Raw genomic sequence first — 20,835 nt, forward strand, 5'->3', positions numbered from 1 at the left:
CTGAGATACTCCTAGTAGTGAGAGGGATTATATAGGGAGGCAACTTTCTGTTTAGGGTGTGTCAGTGTCCATCACCTGAAGGTGGACTATAACCCACATAGTAATTACTATAACTCTGTGACCCGTGATGTACGATTAAAGAAATATATTTTTTTGGACTTGTGTATAATCAAGAAGCAATGGCTGTAATGGACAACTATGAGAGATACAATACCTTGAAAAAGTATTCACACCCTTTGAAATTTTTCACATTTTGTGATGTTACAGTCAAAAACGTAAATGTATTTTATTGGGATTTTATGTGATAGACCAACACAAAGTGGCACATAATTGCGAAGTGGAAGGAAAATGATAAATGGTTTTCAAGATTTTTTACAAATAAATATGTGAAAAGTGTGGCGTGAATTTGTATTCAGCCCCCCTGACTCAATGCTTTGTACAGCCACCTTTTGCTGCAATTACAGCTGCAAGTCTTTTTGGGGATGTCTCTACCAGATTTGCACATCTAGAGAGGGAAATTTTTGCCCATTTTTCTTTGCAAAATAGCTCAAGCTCTGTCAGATTGGATCGAGAGCGTCTGTGAACAGCACTTTTTTTGCCACAGATTCTCAATTGGATTTAGGTCTGGATTTTGACTGGGCCAATCTAACACATGAATATGCTTTGATCTAAACCATTCCATTGTAGCTCTGGCTGTATGTTTAGGGCTGTTGTCCTGCTGGAAGTTGAGCCTCTGCCAGGGCCGTCTTTAATGCGGGGCAAAAGGGGCAGCTGCTCTGGGCCCAATCATTGTTTGGGGACCCAAAGCAGCTGCTTTTTGAGCCCCTGCTGTTATAAATTACAAAAGCCAATATAAACAAATAGCACTTGTGGGTTTAACCAATCTTATTTTTTTGTACAATTCTCCTTTAAGGGGGTGTGGCAAGGGGTGTGTCCTATGCTTGCATACTTTTGCTGATAGGTGTCCCTCATTCCCATCTCAAAAAGTTGGGAGGTATGTATACTGTGATTCTGTACTTTCCAAATATGCTGCAGAAATCTCCCTCCGCTGAGTCTGGCTGCAACCATTTAAACTGTGAGCAGCTGAAGCTGCTGTCTGTTCACTTCCTGGATTTACACAGACACACACCTCCAGCTCTGCAGCTCTCATTGGCCCTCTTATGACTCCCCCCCCCCCCCCTCCCTTCCTAGCAAACTCTCAGGAGAGAGAGAGCTGTGCATGATATCATAAGCCTAGGCTTTTTTTCCAGACAAGAAACAGGAAGTGGGCTGTATAAGGTATTTACTGGCAGAAAAAAAAATGTTTTACTATCCAAAGTTAAAACAACAATGGCAGAAGATTTAATAGATGGAAAGATGAAAAAATGACTGAAGTTCCACTTTAAGTTTGAGTTCTGTAAAAGATGATCTGGAAGCAAACTGTAGGTAGCGCATTACACAGTAATGAGGGGGGAAGTGACGTTCTGGCCAACAGTGGAAATAGAGTAGAGAAAAAGCCAGAACATGGCAGAATAAAACGGTTCTCATTTCTCATCATTCTAGGTATGCAGAACAGTTTTAATGACATAAATTTAGGTAAATTTATACGTAAAAGACTCATAATGGCTCCTCAATGATAGATGTTGCGTTAAACACCAGTATTGAGTATTATTATCATTATCAATATAATATCATTATTATTATCATTAATTATAATTATTAGCAATTGATTAGTTCAAGGTGTAAAAGGTAAAAACATTTAAATTAGTCAAAAGTGTTTGTATAATTGAAATGATAGGCCTAAAATATTAGATGCACAACTGGATGTATATATATATATATAAAATAAATAAATATATATTTTTTATGTGTATCTTGATGGATTCAGAGGTTTGGCCTTAGTTTGTGTTATGCTGTTTACTGTATTTGACTATGCAGTATACGGACTGTCAGCAGCCATATACCATTCAAGAGGCACAAGGAAGAAAAATAGTTCACATGCAAAAGTTATGCAAACCGTAATTGTTTTACATTTGTTTTGTCATCCCTGAATGTTTCTATCATTGTGTAAATGAAACAAGATACATGCTTCTAGGCACAGTATTGTAATTGTTGATAATGTTATAAATGATATTGAAGTGTTATATTCACTGGCTAACAGTGGACATAAAGTAGAGAAAGAACCAGAACATGGCAGAATAAAATTGCTCCAATTTTTCATCATTCTACAGTTATTGTCTCTCATTCGTTCACGTTTGAGACCGGTGACACATGCAGACCCCCTGTCACTGGGGGATATGTAAGTTTAAGGCTCCATGCACTATATAAGGCATATTATGATCAACAAGTACATTGCTTGCCATTGATCTTGTGACCAGCAAGTGAATTTTGTCTGCATGCACAAAAAGCCAAATTTCTGGCCTTGTGGTTGTCATCAATAAAAACTTGTTCTTATACATCTTGTTTACTGTATTTTTTGCTCCATAAGACACACTTTTTTTCCCTCAAAAAATGGGGGGAAATGTCTGTGCGTCTTATGGAGCAAATATTGACCCGTCATTGCCACCGCCGTGTTAGAATAGTCGGGTCGGGGGCACGACTGTGGCGGCCGGCCGGCAACTAGCTGACGCTTTTGCATTCTGGGAGTTGTAGTCCACTCCGCGCACGCTCAAGCTCTCGGTGGGTGGAGAAGCAGCGCAGCACAGCCAGGGAACTACAACTTCCAGGATCTTGGAGGCAGGGCGCGCCAGGGAGTCGGGACTTGGGACCAATGTGACTGGTTCAGGCTGCAACTTTGCTTGACCTCAGGACAGGAGCATAACCCCCCCTCCCCCAGGACTGGAGGAGGCCATGCAAGGACCTGCTGAGCTGGCACTAGCAGCTGCTATCACTGAGGTGAGAGACCCTGACACCCCCAGGGCCAGCTGATCCCCCCATCCCATCTCTCTCCACCCCCCCATACATCCCATTTACTCTGCCCCAGTGTCTACCCAGTAACCTCAAATTAGCCCTCAACACTGTGGATCATAATGGGAGCTGGCCATGGTCTGTGGGTCCTGCTGGCCTGTGTGTCCTACTGGCCACTGGCCTGTAGGTCCTGCTGGGAGCTGGCCATGGCCTGTGGCACACAGGCCATAGCCAGCTCCCAGCAGGTTCTACAGACCAGCAGCCAGCAGGACCCACAGGTCCTCGGCCAGCTCCCAGCAGGACCCGCAGCCATTTGGTTCAGAATATTTTTTTTCTTGTTTTCCTCCTCTAATACCTAGGTGCGTCTTATGGTCAGGTGCGTCTTATGGAGCAAAAAATACAGTAATTTAATGCAATGTAATTATTTTTTTATGGGGGAAAATTTCATGTGAGAAACACTAAGCCAAGTGCAGCAAATACCAAGTGCTTTTGGATATATTTTGGCTATGACTTCTACCCATCTGTCCAGGTTGTTATACCCTCAGTAGCTATGGACAATTACTTGGTCTTTTGGAGTCCTGAAATATTTATCCATTATTACAGAACATAGAGCCATATTTTTGGTGGTTTAATGCACGAGCGTTGCTAGGTCTGAAAAAGATCTGGGGCTAGACCCAACCTTTTTGGTTGGGTCACCAACCTTTTTGCAGGCCGGGGGGGCTGCCAGTGATAGGTGGCTGGTGTTGGCGCTTCAATCATCATGCGGATTGTCACTTGCCGCGTCACCTGCCACCATTTGCAGATTGTCACTTGCCACATCACCTGCCACCAGATGTGGGTTGCCACTTGCCACAACGCCTGGCACCAGATGTGGATTGTCACTTGCCAAGTGAAGTGGATTGTCATCTGCCATGCCAGCCAGTGCCACCAAATGTGCATTGTCACTGCATTGGTGGCAGCACTGGTTCATTTAGTGAGGGCAGGAGAGCAGTGATGCAGGGCAGGCAGGCCGCACCTCCGACACTGAATAGGCCCTTCTGTGAGGGTGGAAGAGCACTGATGTGTGGCGGGCAGTGAGAGATGATGTCATCTCTCTGCTCCACGCTGCACCTCGCTCCCACTTTAAAGAGGCCCGGCTGTGAGGGCAGAAGAGCGGTGATGTGGAGCGGGCAGAGAGAGATGATGTCATCTCTGCTCGTCCGCCTGCTCACTTCTCTCCTCTTATCTGACTCTCTAAGTCCACCCGCCGCAGCCGCGACCCACTGGTTAGGCAGGGACCCGGCGGCAAGAGACTCGGGGCTATGGGCCCCAGATTCTGGGCTATAGACTCAATAGCCACCCCCCAGAGATGCCACTAGTTTAATGGTTATACCTTCTCCCCATATAGACCGCCTGTGGTCAGTTCCTAAACCCTGACCTGACCTGTGGCTGTTGTTCTGTTGACCAGCTAGAGCATGGGCCAACCATGGCACATCTTCCACACATAGTGAAACCCAGCACTGCTTGATATGCTTCTATAATTCCACTTGCTGACCGGGCCTTTTTCTGACACATGTCCTGTACAAGTAAAAATCTGTATTTTTTGCTAGAAAATTAGTTAGAACCCCCAAATATTAGATATATATATATCTATATATATATAGATATATATCTATATCTATATATAGATATATATCTATATATACAGTATCTCACAAAAGTGAGTACACCCCTCACATTTTGTAAATATTTTATTATATCTTTTCATGTGACAACACTGAAGAAATTACACTTTGCTACAATGTGGCAACCTGTGAAGCTCTGGTGAACTCCATGCCCAAGAGGCATAAGGCAGGAAAAAAATGGTGACCACAAAAAATATTGACACTTTGGGCCCAATTTGGACATTTTCACTTAGGGGTGTACTCACTTTTGTTGCCAACGATTTAGACATTAATGGCTGTGTGTTGAGTTATTTTGAGGGGACAGCAAATTTACACTGTTATACAAGTTGTACACTCACTACTTTACATTGTAGCAAAGTGTTATTTCTTCAGTGTTGTCACATTAAAAAATATAATATATATATATATATATATATATATATATATATATATATATAATCTATCTATCTATCTATCTATCTATCTATCTATCTATCTATCTATCTATCTATCTATCTATCTATCTATCTATCTATCTATCTATCTATCTATCTATCTATCCACAGTATCTATCTATCTATCTATATATAGATAGATAGATAGATAGATAGATAGATAGATAGATAGATAGATAGATAGATAGATAGATAGATAGATAGATAGATAGATAGATAGATATAGATATAGATATTTTTTAGCAGAGACCCTAGAGAATAAAATGGCAGTTGTTGCAATTTTTTTATGTCACATGGTTTTTGTGCAGCGTTTTTTCAAATACAATTTCTTTGGCAAAAAATACACTTTCCTGAATTAAAAAAAGCAAAACATAATATACACCCCAATTGTTTGGTATAATATGAAAGATGATGTTACACTGAGTTAATAAATACCTAACGTGTCCTGCTTAAAAATTGCGTGCGCTCATGGAATGGCACCAAACTATGGTACTTAAAAATCTTCATAGGTTACGCTTTAAACATTTCTACAGGTTACCACTTTAGATTTACAGAGGAGGTCTTGCGCTAGAATTATTGCTGTCACTCAGACATTCATGGCCAAACCTCACATGTGTGGTGTGAACACCATTTACATACGTACGCGGCGTGACCTACGTATGTGTTCACCACTGCGTGCACGGAGCTGGGAGGCGCTTTAAAAAACGTTTTTGCTTTATTATTTTTTATTATTTTTTAAAAGTTTTACACTGTCCCTTTAAAAAAAATGTTTGATCACTTTTAATACCAATACAGCATGACAAGTCCTCTTTATGGAGAGATTTGGAGTCTAAAAAACCCCAAATCTCTCCTACCATTAAAAGAAAAAGATTAAAATAAAAATTAATTTTGATCTTTTGCTTTAAAAAAAATGGCCTTGTTTACATGTTGCCGAAACCAGAAGTGACATCATGACGTCACTCTGGTCCTCCTAGGGCAGTGATGGCGAACCTTGGCACCCCAGATGTTTTGGAACTACATTTCCCATGATGCTCATGCACTCTGCAATATAGTTGAGCATTATGGGAAATGTAGTTCCAAAAGATTTGGCGTGCATCACTGTCTGAGGGTATAGAGATGAGCGAAGGCCATTTTTCCTTCCCGATTTCCTGATAGGGCCAGGTAAGCCATAAAACCACCAGAAAGCGATTCTAAAACCACCCTCCTGTCACTTCTAAAAGTGACCCAGCAGCGAATCCGCCACTTTTATAAGGAAGGCCATTTTTATAAGGAAGACCGGTGCCTGAGGGAAAAAATTATACCGGGGTTATGGCATCTAGCTGCAGCCATAAGCCCGGTTTTTAACGTCAAAGACATAACATCTTTTCCCAGTTAGACGGTCAACAAGTGGCGGAGTAAAATCATTTTTTTTTAAATAAAAAAGTTGGTTTCCCTGCAGTTTTAAGTCATGTACTAGTATGCATTACATACTAGCACATTATGACAGACTTACCTGTAAACAGAGCCCTCCAGCACTGTGCTGTCATGGCTCCCCTTAACCCTTGGCACATCCCTCTTTTACCAGTCTTTGTTCCAGGTTCTCTATCTTTGGCCACTTGAATAGCTGGGCTGCGGCGACATCAATCTCGCACATGCGCATGGGAGTCATATGGCTACGGCACGCAGAGCAGCCCATAAATGTAATGTGAGCTGTGTATGCGTGGTTAAGATCACATTATCGCTGACAGGCGGGGGGGATGTTGGGGTGGAGAGCGAAATTGCATGGGGGAGGGCCCAAGAAAATTTTTGCCCAGGGTCCAATCAATATTAAAGACGGCCCTGACCTCTGCCTTAGGTCTTTTGCAGACAGGTTTTCTTCCAAGATTGCCCTGTATTTGGCTTTATCCATCTTCCCATCAACTCTGACCAGCTTCCCTGTCTCTGCTGAAGAAAACCATCCCCACAACATGATGGTTTCATCACCATGTTTCACAGTGGGGGTGGTGTGTTCAGGGTGATGTGCAGTGTTAGTTTTCCGTCACACATAGCGTTTTGCTTTTAGGCAAAAAAATAAAATTTTGGTCTCATCTGACCAGAGCACCTTCTTCCACATGTTTGCTGTGTCCCCCACATGGCTTCTCGCAAACTGCAAACGGGACTTCTTATGGCTTTCTTTCAACAATGGCTTTCTTCTTGCCCCTCTTCCATAAAGGCCAGATTTGTGGAGTGCATGACTAATAGTTGTCCTGTGGACAGATTCTCCCACCTGAGCTGTGGATCTCTGCAGCTCCTCCAGAGTTACCATGGACCTCTTGGCTTCTACTCTGATGAATCCTTGCCTGACCTGTCAGTTTAGGTGGATGGCCATGTCTAGGTTTGCAGTTGTGCCATACTCTTTTCATTTTCTGATGATGAATTGAACATTGTTCACTAAAGTTCACTAACAAACCTCTGAGGGCTTTACAGAATATCTGTATTTATACTGAGATTAAATTACACACAGGTGGACTCTATTTACTAATTAGGTGACTTCTGAAGGCAATTGGTTCCACTAGATTTTAGTTAGGGGTATCAGAGTAAAGGGGGCTGAATAAAAATGCACACTACACTTTTCGGATATTTATTTGTAAAAAAATTAAAAAATAATTTATCATTTTCCTTCCACTTCCCAATTATGTGCCACTTTGTATTGGTCTATCACATAAAATAGAATTACGTTTTTGGTTGTAACATGACAAAATGTGGAAAATTTCAAGGGGGGTGAATACTTTTTCAAGGCACTGTATATGTGCTTTTCTATATATATACAGATATCTCCCTTATCTTATATTGCTCCTATACCTGCCAGGTGAGGATTGGTCCTAGGCCCTTGCATGTGCTAGTTCCCCTTTGCCCGCCTAGTCCCTTTGGGTAAGCTTTTTTCCCCCATCTCAGTTATGTTGCGTTATACGTAAAGCATAGGGGAAGATTTACTAAAATTTGTGCACACAAAATCTGTCGAAGTTGCGAATCATAACCAATTAGCTTCTAACTTCAAATTTTTCAATAAAGCTTTCACAATAAAACCTAGAAGCTGATTGGTTACTATGCACAGCTGCACCAGATTCTGTGTGCACCAGTAGGATATAGTAAATCTCCCCCATAATGTCAGCTTGCTTTGTACAGCATCATTGGTTATTGTTATTATGTTATGCTATACTAATCTTTTTTGAAATTCACTCCCTCCAACACTCCTGAAGAAGCCGATTATCCGTGAAACATGTCGAAGAGCTATCTATTTATTTGTTTCCATCGTCCACTAACATGTATATGGTGCTGGAAAGTACTTTTGTGTAAACAATTAGTGTCCAGCTGTGAGGGAGTTTTTTCGCAATACTCTGTATTAATGTTCTAGGAGATTTTAATGATATACTTTTTTTTTTTTTTTTTTTTTTTTTTTACTATTAATATGTTGTGATACCTGTGTTGGTACCAGGAAAGTCCACTTGCCATTTGTAGAATGCAATCACCGCATAGGATTCAGGAATGGACCTCGGCCATCTCTTCAAACTCCAATACTTTATTAATCTCAAAAGGGAAATTGGGCAACTTTAACAATTTCCCAATTTTCCTTTGGGATTAATAAAGTATTCTGTATACTGCTTCACTCCACCGGAATCCACAAAGTAGAAAAAATACTCAAATAGTGCAGATCATCCAAGATTGTTTTTGTTCACCAGAAATACATGTTATAAATTGAATAAATTAATGGAATAAATGGTTACTTAACTAGTTTTTTACATACAGGCTTTTTCAAGAATATTGCCTATGCAGGAAAGGAACCACAGTAGGTAAAAAAACTGTGCAGCTTTGAATATTGATTAATGTAATTCCTATACCTATAGACCATTTGCTCCACTCCCTGATGCCTTGCCACTGCCAGTAAACTTCATAATTAGAATTCCCCCGTCCTGTCTTGTTACTGGGATACTTTAGCCATTGGGAACTCACCCCGGACATTACATGAGCACTGTGCTCTCTCTGCCTTGCCACGCAACAATGAATAAAGCTGCTGTTGCTATAGAGGGGAGAGAGAGCAAACCTCTCCTGTGACAGGTAGCGAGAGCATGACTACAGAAGCATGTACAGTTGTGGTATTGGCAGTTACAAAAGTGCGCATTTGTGCGGCTTTGGTGAGTGCAGAAAGGCGCATTGCTGTTGTGCTGCAAAGAGTGTGTTTAGGTGTTAGCTACTGCAAAAGTGCAGAGGTACAGTGTTGGCTAGTGCCGAAATCCACAGAGGTGCACTGTTGGTGAATGAAAAAATGTGAACTGTGGCAGTGTTGACAAATGCAGAAGTGCATGTAGGATGTATACAAGAGTACATGTTGGCCTGTGCCTGATGGGCGTAGCTGCAATGTTGGTAAGTGCAGAACAGCGCATTGTAAAGCCCCATACACACTATTAGATTTACCAAAATCATATAATATGAGGTCAAGCCTTAAGAGTTTCAATTTGTATGCAATCAGGCAGGCCCTCGCACTACATGGTTTTGGTAACTCGGAAGACAAAAATCTGCAGAAAATCTAACAGTGTGTATGGGGCCTTACTGTGTTGGAAGGTGCAGAAGTTCACATCATTGTGATATTAGTGAGTGAAAAAGAGCACATCAGTACAGTGTCAGCAAGAACCCCCTGGTGCGGTATTGGCAAGTGCAAGCGTGCACATAGCTGTGGTGTCAGGTAGTACAGAAGTATGTGAATGTGTGGTGTTAGCGAAAGTCATTGTGGTACTGGTGAGTGCAAAAGCGCTTGTCATTGCTATGTTGGTAAGTGCAAAGGTGTGCATCATTAAGGTGATGTCAAATGCAGTGGCGGCCTGTCCATAGGGGGCGCATGGGCGCCATCCCCCCACCCAGCAGTCACAATAAGGTCCCTTTAAAAAAAATAGAAAAAAAATGTTCTTTAAGTGCACTGTGTTTGGTCGCCAGACACAGTGCACTATGGGAAGCGCCACGTCAATGCAAGCACAAGATTGCAGACGAGACGCTTCATTTGCAGGCTTTTGACCTGCTTTGCGGCGCAATCCAAAGCGCCGAACAGCGCTATGGGTGGAAGCTTTGTTGTTCAAGTTAAGAGGTTACTTCCGGTTTCCCTGTTCCACAGGGAACTGGAAGTGACGTTGGCAGCTCCGTGGAACGCACGGCCGAGCGGAGCTGACTGTAAGGTAAGTGAGGCTGCGTATGATGGGACACAGAGAGGCTGCATATGATGGGGCACAGTGAGGCTGCATATGATGGGGCACAGTGAGGCTGCATATGAGGGGGCACAGTGAGGCTGCATACAATGGGGCACAGTGAGGCTGCATACGATGGGGCACAGTGAGGCTGCATTTGATGGGGCACAGTGAGGCTGCATTTGATGGGGCACAGTGAGGCTGCATAAGATGGGCACAGTAGCTGTATTTGATGGGGAGCTTTGTTGTTCAAGTTAAGAGGTTACTTCCGGTTTCCCTGTTCCACAGGGAAACTGGAAGTGACGTCGGCAGCTCCATGGAACACACGGCCCGAGCGGAGCTGCCTGTAAGGTAAGTAAGCGAGGCTGCATTTGATGGGGCACAGTGAGGCTGCATATGATGGGGCAGTGAGGCTGCATATGATGGGGCACAGTGAGGCTGCATATGATGGGGCACAGTGAGGCTGCATTTGATGGGGCACAGTGAGGCTGCATAAGATGGGCACAGTAGCTGTATTTGATGGGGCACAGTTTCATCATTTGATGGCACAGTGGCAGCATTTGATGGCACAGTGGCAGCATTTGATGGCACAATGGGAGCATTTGATATGGCACAGTGGCTGTGTCTGATGGGCACAGTGGCTGCGTTTGATGGGCACAGTGTCTGCGTTTGATTGCACAGTAGCAGTAATTGATGGGCGCAGTGGCTGGGTTTGATGTGCACAGTGGCTGCGTTTGATGTGCACAGTGGTGGCGTTTGATGGCACAGTGGCTGCGAAAAAAGTGGAAAAGTGTGCCTTTTTAAATGCAGAAGTGCATGTAGTTGCAATATTAAGAGTGCAGAAAAGAGTGTTGTTGCCTTGTTTGGAGAGTGCAAAATTGCATTAGGTGCAATGTCAGCTAGTACAGAGGTGCAGTGGCAGCTTGTACTGAAATGCGTGGAGATGTGATGTTGGCAAATACAGACGTATTTGGAGGTTGTGTGTGCAAAAGTGGGCACAGGTGTGTCGTTAACGAGAACAAATGTGTGCACAGTGTGTTGTTGGTGAGTGCAGACGTGGGCGCACTGTTAATGCAGAGCTGCAATATGGTGTCAGGGCTGCAAGCAGGGTCTTGTACAAGGATGCAGTGGTGGAGGCCGGGGTCCTGCCAAACGTGTGTACTAAGCCAGGTAATTCAATACACATAAACATTTAGTAAAGCAATCACTTCTAGATAAATACTTTAATCAATCTGCATTGAGTCATATGGCTAGATACACATTGTAAGGCCTAGTTTACATTTGTAGCAGCCCTTACCTTCCCTCTGAAAAGCGATCCACAGTGGATTGCCTTTAGTAGGCGGTTGACAAGTGGCTGGAAGGCGATATATCCCCCCCCCCCAGCATCTAATTACTAGGATGATGACACAGCAACCAATGATACTGTGTGGTCTGACCGCCAGTGCCCTAGTAACCAAACAAACTGTGCATCATGGGTTGCTAGGATGCTGTTGGCTGGGCCATACAGCCTCATTGGTTACTAGAATGCAGGTGGCTGGACAGCACAGCCTCATTGGTTGTTAGGGTGCAGGTACCCCAGGGGCTGAACGTATGTGCCCAGCTGCCAGGGCCCTAGCAACCAGCTCAGTAATGTTGTCATGTGTAAACAGAGCAACATTACTGAGCCTCAGTGAGGACCCCACCCCCAGCCTCCGTGCAACCTCATTAGCAACACAGCCCTGTCTCTAAGATTTATTAAACAAACTTTTATGTCCAGCTACCCATGCAACCCAGATACCAGCTTTCTGCCCAGGTCTTGTAATCTTCTTTCTGATTGGCTGCTGTAGACTACTGTGTATCACAGGATTTCCCATCAAATCGCTGACAATAAAGGAAAAAAAATACTGTTACAAATATTCATAGAAGAATTATTATTGCCTTGTAAATAAATCATTTTGCATGAGAATTTTAAATTGGCACTGACAAGTTGTATATAAACACTTCTAATTACTTCCTTCCAGCAGATTACCAAAACATTTCCCTTCCTCTTCTCTTCATTGCTATTTCTCAGTGCAGATTTTATGTAGAGAAGGGCCTCCCTCTGCTGGCCAAATGACTACAACTGCAGATCCGTCCAGAGAAAGAAAATACAAGGATTACTCCTGAACAGAAGACAGGGTGGTGATCATTTGATAAAATTCTACTTATACTTTGGATCATAAAATAACTTTTATCAATATATTCATTAAATGTCTGATGGATCTAATTGTGACACTGATTTCAGGTTCTCTTTGGAAATGTTTCAATATTTGTTTGCTTTGCTTTGTTTGGGAACCAATAAAACATTTGGAATGCATTGTAATGAGAAATGAATTATTATAACTCCTCTTTCTCCTGTAACGCAGACCTGCTTACTTGTCCCACTGTTTTACCACTTGACCGCCGGAAGATTTACCCCCCTTCATGACCAGGCCATTTTTTGTGATGATACGGCACTGCATTATTTTAACTGACAATTGCGCGGTTATGTGATTTTTTAACATTTTTTTTTCTCACAAATAGAGCTTTCTTTTGGTGGTATTTGATCACCACTGCGTGTTTTATTTTTTGTGCTATAAACAAAAAAAACCCCGACAATTTAGAAAAAAAAACAACAATATTTTTTACTGCCTGCTATAAAACAGATCCCAAAAATGAATTTAAAAAATTTAATTTCTTCATAAATTTAGTCCAATATGTATTCTGCTACATGTTTTTGGTAAAAAAAATTCCAATAAACGTTTAATGATTGATTAGAACCAATAGGAAAGTTATAGTATCTACAAACTATGGTATATATTTACTGTATAGAATTTTATTTATTTTTATACTAGAAAATGGCGACTTATAAGTGGGACTGCGATATTGTGGTGAAAAATCAGACACTAACTGACACTTTTAACACTTTGCAGTAACCCATGACACTAATACAGTTACATAGTTACATAGTTAGTCAGGTTGAAAAAAGACACGAGTCCATCTAGTTCAACCATATAAAATAAAAATCACACAATCCCATATACCAGTGATGGCAAACCTTGGCACCCCAGATGTTTTGGAACTACATTTCCCATGATGCTCATGCACTCTGCAGTGTAGTGGAGCATCATGGGAAATGTAGTTTCAAAACATCTGGGGTGCCAAGGTTCGCCATCACTGCCGTATACACAATCCTTCACCCACAGTTGATCCAAGAGGAAGGAGAAAACCCCAGCAAAGCATGATCCAATTTGATCCAATTTGTTACAGCAATGGAAACAATTCCTTCCTGACCCCCCAAGAGGCATTCGGATTTTCCCTGGATCAACTTTACCTATAAATGCTAGTACCCAGTTATATTATGTACATTTAGGAAAGAATCCAGGCCTTTTTTTAAAGAAATCTACCGAGCTGGCCAGAACCACCTCTGGAGGGAATTTATTGCATATTTTCACAGCTCTTACTGGGAAGAAGCCTTCCATATTTAATTAAAGATTAAATCTTTTTTCCTCTAGATGTAAAGAGTGCCCTCTTGTCCTCTGTGATGACCTTAGTGACCTTTGTAGATCTTGTTTTCAAAACTTTTTTGTTCCTTTTGTTTTTTTGTTTTTTTTGATGGACTGTTTTTTTGGCACAAGAACAGGTCCAGGTTGGTTTCGTAATCCTCAGGAGTCCCATTGCACCCTTAAAAATAACCAAATGACACCTTAACCACTTGACCACTGGGCACTTAAACCCCCTTAATAACCAGACCAATTTTGGTGCTCTTACATTTTGAATGACAATTACTCAGTCATGCAACACTGTATCTATATGAAATTTTTTGTCCCTTTTTTCACACAAATAGAGCTTTCTTTTGGTGGTATTTAATCACCGCTGGGTTCTTTATTTTTTGCGCTATAAAAGAAAAAAGACCGAAAAATCTGTAAAAAAAATGCATTTTTCTTCGTTTCTGTTATAAAATTTTGCAAATTAGTAATTTTTCTTCATATATTTTGGCCAAAATTTATACCGCTACATATCTTTGGTAAAAATAACCCAAATCGGTGGATATTATTTGGTCTTTGTGAAAGTCCAAAAGCTATGGTGCCAATATCTGAAAATTGATCACACCTGAATTACTGACGGTCTCATTTCTTGAGACCTTAACATGCCAGAAAAGTACAAATGACCCCTTTTTGGAAAGAAGACATTCCAAGGTATTTAGAAAGATGCATGGTGAGTTTATTGAAGTTGTCATTTTTTCCCACAATTCTTTGCAAAACCAAGTTTTTTTTTTTTTCACAAAATTGTCATATTAGCAGGTTATTTCTCACACACAGAATATGCATACCACAAATTACACCCCAAAACACATTCTGCTATTACTCCCGAGTATAGCGATACCACATGTGTGAGACTTTTACACAGCGTGGCCACATACAGAGGCCCAACATGCAGGGGAGCACCTTCAGGCGTTCTGGAGCACCCAGGTCAATTCTGACATTTCTCTCCTACATGTAAAAATCATCATTTATTTGCTAGAAAATTACATAGAACCCCAAAACATTATATATGGTTTTTTAGCAAAGACCCTAGAGAATACAATAGCGGTCATTGCAACTTTTTATCTCGCACGATATTTGCGCAGCAATTTTTCGAACGCGTTTTTTTTTTTTTAAAAACTGTTTTGTGCTTTTAAAAAAAACAAAACAGTAAGGTTAGCCCAATGTTTTTTCATAATATGAAAGATGAAGTTACGCCGAGTAAATAGATACCTAACATGTCACCTTTCAAAATTGCACACGCTTGTGGAATGGCGCCAAACTTCACTACTTAAAAATCCCCATAGGCGACGCTTTAAAATTTTTTACTGGTTACAAATTTTGAGTTATCGCTCTACCGATCGCAGCGATACCTCACATGTGTGGTTTGAACACCGTTTTCATATTTGGGCGGGACTTATGTATGCGTTCACTTCTGCATTCAAGCACACGGGGACAGGGGCACTTTAAATTTTTTTTGTTGTTGTTATTGTTCATTTTACTTTATTTATTTTAGTTTGACACTTTTTTCCCCAAAAAATTTTTTTTGATCACTTTTATTACTATTACAAGGAATGTAAACATCCCTTGTAATAGGAATATGGCATGACAGGTCCTCTTTACAGTGAGATGTGGGGTCAATAAGACCCCACATCTCACCTCTAGGCTGTGCCTGAAATAAAAAAACCCCAAAAAAACGATCCTGGCTTCGATCGTAGCGGTGAGTCGGTAGAAGCACCGGAGGGCGGTGGGAGGAGGGGATGTCCCCTCTCGCCTACCGTAAGAACGATCAAGTAGTGTAACAGCCACTATGATTGTTCTTATGGTGTAGGGAATCGCCGGATGAATAAGCTGATATCTGAATGATGCCTGTAGCTGCAGGCATCATTCAGATATCCCCGCACAAAGTCAAGGACGTTGTATGATGGCAGGCGGGAAGTGGTTAAAACGCTTTTTTTTTTTTTAACACAAAATTGTCCATTTATACAATATTTCTAACACATGGCATGTACATACCAAAAATCACACCCCAAAATAGATTCTTCTTCTCCTCCTGAGTACGGCGATACCACATGTGTGAGACTTCCACAACCTGGCCACATACAGAGGCCGAGCACAGCAGAGTATGGCTGAGCATGGCCGAGTATGGCTGAGCATGGCTGGGTATGGCTGAGCATGGCCGGGTATGACAGAGTATGGCCGAGCATGGCTGGGTATCGCCGAGTATGACAGAGTATGGCTGGGTATCACCGAGTATTGCAGAATATGGCTGGGTATGGCAGAGTATTGCGAGTTATGGCAGAGTATTGCACAGTTTTGCGGGGTATTGCAGGGTATGGCAGGGTATGGCAGGGTATGGCTGAGTATGGCTGAGCATGGCTGGGTATGGCAGAGTATTGCAGAGTATGGCTGGGTATCACCGAGTATTGCAGAGTATGGCTGGGTATTGCGGGGTATGGCAGAGTATTGCGGGGTAATGCAGGGTATGGCAGAGTATTGCTGGGTATTGCAGGGTATGGCAGAGTATTGTGGGGCATTGCAGAGTATTGTGGGGCATTGCAGAGTATTGCACAGCATTGAAGGGCATTGCAGAGTAGTGAGGGATGGCTGAGCATGGATGGATGGATGGCAGTTGTCACTGTGCAGCGCTGTGGGCACTACACATCCAGCCCACAGCGCTGCTACCATCCATCCATCCCCCTCTCCGCTCTCAGTGTACCGATCGGTACACAGGAGGGGAGGAGAGGAACCCGCGTCATGACATGACACCGGTTTGTTTACATGTGAATGATCACATGGTAAACGGCCGCGATTAGCGGCCATTTACCGAGATCCGCAATGCGCCGGGTCCTCTTGACCCAGCGGTCATGGATGCTCTCGAGTGCGCGCCCTAGGGGGCGCGCGAGAGCGGAATTCTGGGAGGACGTCCCTGGACGCCCTCCCAGAGTTAAGCAACCACCCTGTAGCCTTCATTTGGCTATGGGCCGGTTGTTAAGTGGTTATTAAAGTGTATATCTAGTGTAAAGTATAAGGTGTATCTTCTTTTTTTTTTTTTTAGATAAAGTGGGAGAGGGTTAAACCCCCTGTGAAGTTTTTGTTGTCTGTGATTTCCTTGGGGAGATTCGCCCCACTGTTTATACTGGTATCCATTGTCGCCGAGAAAGAACGTGAGAGTCATTCCAAAATTTTAATGGGGAATTCCACTCACTTTTTGAGATCTTCTTCAACTTCTTATTGCATCAATAGGCGAGGAAGTGAAGGAAAATGTACCCAATGGTATACAGACAGCAACAAAAAAAAGAAAACATTGCCTTCTCCACTCTATCCAAAGCAAACAAACAAAAAAACGGGAAATGGTATCATACTTACTTACTGACTGTGGATCTGGAAAGGTAGGTAGTGCCCAAACTTCCAAGAGAGTGGATTGGAAAGATACCTTAGTAACAAAACCTTGAACTGGCCGTAGCTTCTATCTGGAAAAAAGGATATATGCTCATCTTCTGCCCCCAATGCTTGAAGTTCCGAGGCTCTTTTACCTGCAATCAAAAAGGCAGTTTTGAGCTTCAGGTTCCATAAAGAAGAGGATTCCGACGGTGCAATGAAGGATGAGTTTTTAGAAAGTCTAAGACAAAGGACTGATCCCCAGCAGCAAAAGATTGCTTTACTGGCGTCCAAATCTTCTTAACTGCTCTGAAGAATTGGATAATAAGCATGTCTTCTGCCCATCTCTTTTGTGTAGCTGCTGAAATAGCCGCCACTTGAACCTTTAGAGAACTTAGTCCGAGACCGAGGTTTAGGCCTGCTTGTAGGAAATCTAAGAGGAGCGAGGAAGAAAGGACAGCGGGGTCTGAACACCTGCCAGCTTAAAATATTTTGAACTTATTCCAGACTTTTGTGTATATACAATTTTTGGATGGTTTTTTAGCCTTTAACAGTGTTGAAATTACTTGAGATGAGCAACCTAGGGATTGGAATTTTTGCCTCTCAACATCCAAACATGAAGATTCAGCTTGTGAGGTGCCGGGTGTACAAATCTCCCTTGAGAGGTAAGATCAGAATCTTGACGGGGAGACAGGTACTGAGGCACATTGCCCAGGGGAACAATGGCCTCCTCGGCCAGTATGGGATAATTGCCACCACTCTGATAGATTCTTTCAGTATTCTGAGGAGGAACCTCGAGATTAGAGGTTTGGGGGGAAACGCATATGCTGTCCTGCATTGCCAAGAACTCGAAAGGGCATCCACTGCTTCTGCCTGGGGATGAGGCAGGCGGGAGAGGAACCTCGGTAATTTGCATTCACTGATGAGGCGAAGAGATCGATTTTCTGGGGATTCTGGAGACTCGTGATCCAGTTGAATATTGAGGGGTGAAGGGACCATTCGTTGCTGTCTTGAAAGTTCCCGGACAGGTGATCTGCCTCCTCGTTCAGGTGGCCCGGAAGGTAGACTGCCTTCAGATCCAGCAGGTTCCTTTCTGCCCACAACATAATGGGCTCAACTTCCCTCAATAAAGGAATACTGTGAGTTCCCCCCTGCCGTTATACGGATGTGGATATACGACACAGCTGCCCAAGCGTAACAGGACCAGTTTTTGTTGCAGATGATCTCCCAGGTTCACTAGGGCTAGATAGGCTGCCCATATCTACAGCACATTTGAGACTATTCCCGCAGTGGGAATTTGAACTGCGAATTGATTGCAGTGCGCTCCCCAACCCCTTAAACTTGCATCGGTAGTAAGTATGGTCAAGGAGTGGCACTGCGTGGCTTTGAGATCAGATCTTTCTTCGTCCACCATAGAAGACTCCTCTTCATGGGGTTCGAGATAAATATCCGCGGATCCAACGACTATTTCTTCCACTGTGACAGGAAGCCTACTTGAAAAAATCTCAGGTGCCAATGAGTCCAAGGCAGCATCGGGATACAGGAGGACATGGTCCCGATTAAACTCAAGCAACCTGACGCAGAGAGGCGGAATAGTGACCTGACATGACTCATCTTCTGGGAAATAGCTGTTACTTTCTGGGGAGGGAGACACACTGTTCTGACTGAAGTGTTGAATAGGGCTCCTAGGTAGATCATTGACTGGGTTGGGGTGAGAAGACTCTTCTCCCAATTCACTAGCCACCCAAATTCTGCAAGGGTGGATAGCAAGATCTCTTTATGCTCCGGAAGCTGTTCCGGATTGGGAGCTAGCAACAAGATGTCATCCAGGTAGTGAAATACTCTCAGTCCTCTCTCTCTTAGAGGGTCTAGAACTGAAATCAGGACCTTTGAAAATACCCTCGGGGAGGTGCAGAGGCCGAAGGGGAGACACTGGAATTGGAGATGTGTATGACCGACTGCAACCCTTAGATATTTTCTGGAAGGCGGGAAGAATGGGAAAGTGGAAATAGGCACCTTAGAGATCCACTGAAATCATCCAATCTCCTGGCTGCACCATCTGGATGATCGTTTGTAAGTATTCCATCTTGAAGGTATCTAAATGAATAAAACGATTTAGTGGTTTTAAATCCACCACCGGTCTCCATTCCCCATTCTTTTTGGGGACTAGAAAAAGGGTTGAATAGAACCCTGTGAACTTCTCGGAGGGAGGGACAGGAACTACAGCTTGTTGAACCTGCAACAGGAGTAGAAACTTTTGCAGTGCTTCTGCCTTCTGTGGGGAGAGTGGAATTCTCGTTAGGGCGAATGAATCTTGCCAGGGATGGTCTAAAAATGTCCAGAAATGCCCAAAATAGACAGTGGATACCACCCAAGAATCTTTGCAATGGTTGGACCACACCCCGGAGAAGCGACTTAACCTGGCCCTGACCGGAATTACTTGGGGTGGCCTCGCATCAAAAAGGTTTCGCCCCATCCTGGGGATTGGAAAGAATCCTCTGTTTACTAGATTTAAAAAAAGTGGCTTGAGTGCTTCTCCAATTATTTTTAGGGTCTCTGTTTTGACGGAACTGTGAGAAATTCCTGTTCCTGGAAGACTGAAACTTGGAAGAGAATACCCGGGAACGTCTCATCCTTCTGTCTTGAGGAAGTAATCCTCCTGACTTCCCTCCAGTCAACCGGGAGATCGCTTTTTCAAGCCTGTCCCCAAATAATGCCTTCCCATCAAAGGGGATCTTGCACCATTTCTGGTTAGAGGCTGCATCTGCAGCCCATGGTTTTAGCCACAAGGCCCATTTGGCCATAACCGCATGCAGCATAGCCCTAGCTGAATATCTTATTGAATCGATGGCAGCTTCCCCCACAAAATCAGCTGATATCTTGAGCTCTTCCAGTGCCTTTATAATATCATCCTTTGGTACATCTTGCCGAATGGCCACCTCTATGTTTTGCATCCAGACTCTAATAGCGTTCAAGACTGACGTCAACTCCACTGCTGATCTGCAGGCGCCTCCATCCGACTGGTAGGCCTTTTTGAGGTCTGAATCAATGCACCTATCTAAAGGATCCTTAAAGGAGGCTGAGTTCTCCATTGGCAAGGTGATGTTCTTGGCTAGGTGAACTACTGCAGCGTCAACCACCGGAGAGGTGTCCATAAGAGCTCAGTCTAACTCGGCTAAAGGGTAAAGCTTATTTAAACAATTCAGGGAAAATCCTTTTTCCGTCTTTTTCCATTCATTCTCTGTGAGGTCCTTCATTTTCTCCATAAGAGGTAAAAAAGAAAAGTCTCTTCTTCAGAAATGGAAAATAGGACCTCGACTTCTTAGGAGGTTCCTCGACCTCCTCCCAGCCTATTGCTTGCTTTGCTGCTGAAACAAACAGCTGAACTAAAGAAAAACTGAATCCTGACAAGTCAGTCTCAGCTGAATCCTCTGACCCATCTTTATCTCCTGCAGTTATAGAAGGAGGTAATGATGCGGACTTTACAGGACCAGTGGCAGAAGGACCTGGGAGCACTACATCCAAAGTTTCATCCTGCCCACTTGTCGCAGCCTGCTGGGAAGGTGTTGATCCCATTAGCTCCACTAGTGAGTCTTTGACGACTTTCTTGATCAAATCTGTCACTTGTTGAGCTTCAGCCTCCCCTTGAGTGGCATAGCTTCAGAAACAGTCCTTGCAGACCAACTTATCCGCCATAAGGACGGCTCCGCAAGCCTGACACCTTCTAGAACTTTCTCGTCTGGGAGAATTTGCCGAT

This window comes from Aquarana catesbeiana, linkage group LG04 (genome assembly GCF_042186555.1).
Source record: "Aquarana catesbeiana isolate 2022-GZ linkage group LG04, ASM4218655v1, whole genome shotgun sequence".
Lineage (NCBI taxonomy): Eukaryota > Metazoa > Chordata > Amphibia > Anura > Ranidae > Aquarana > Aquarana catesbeiana.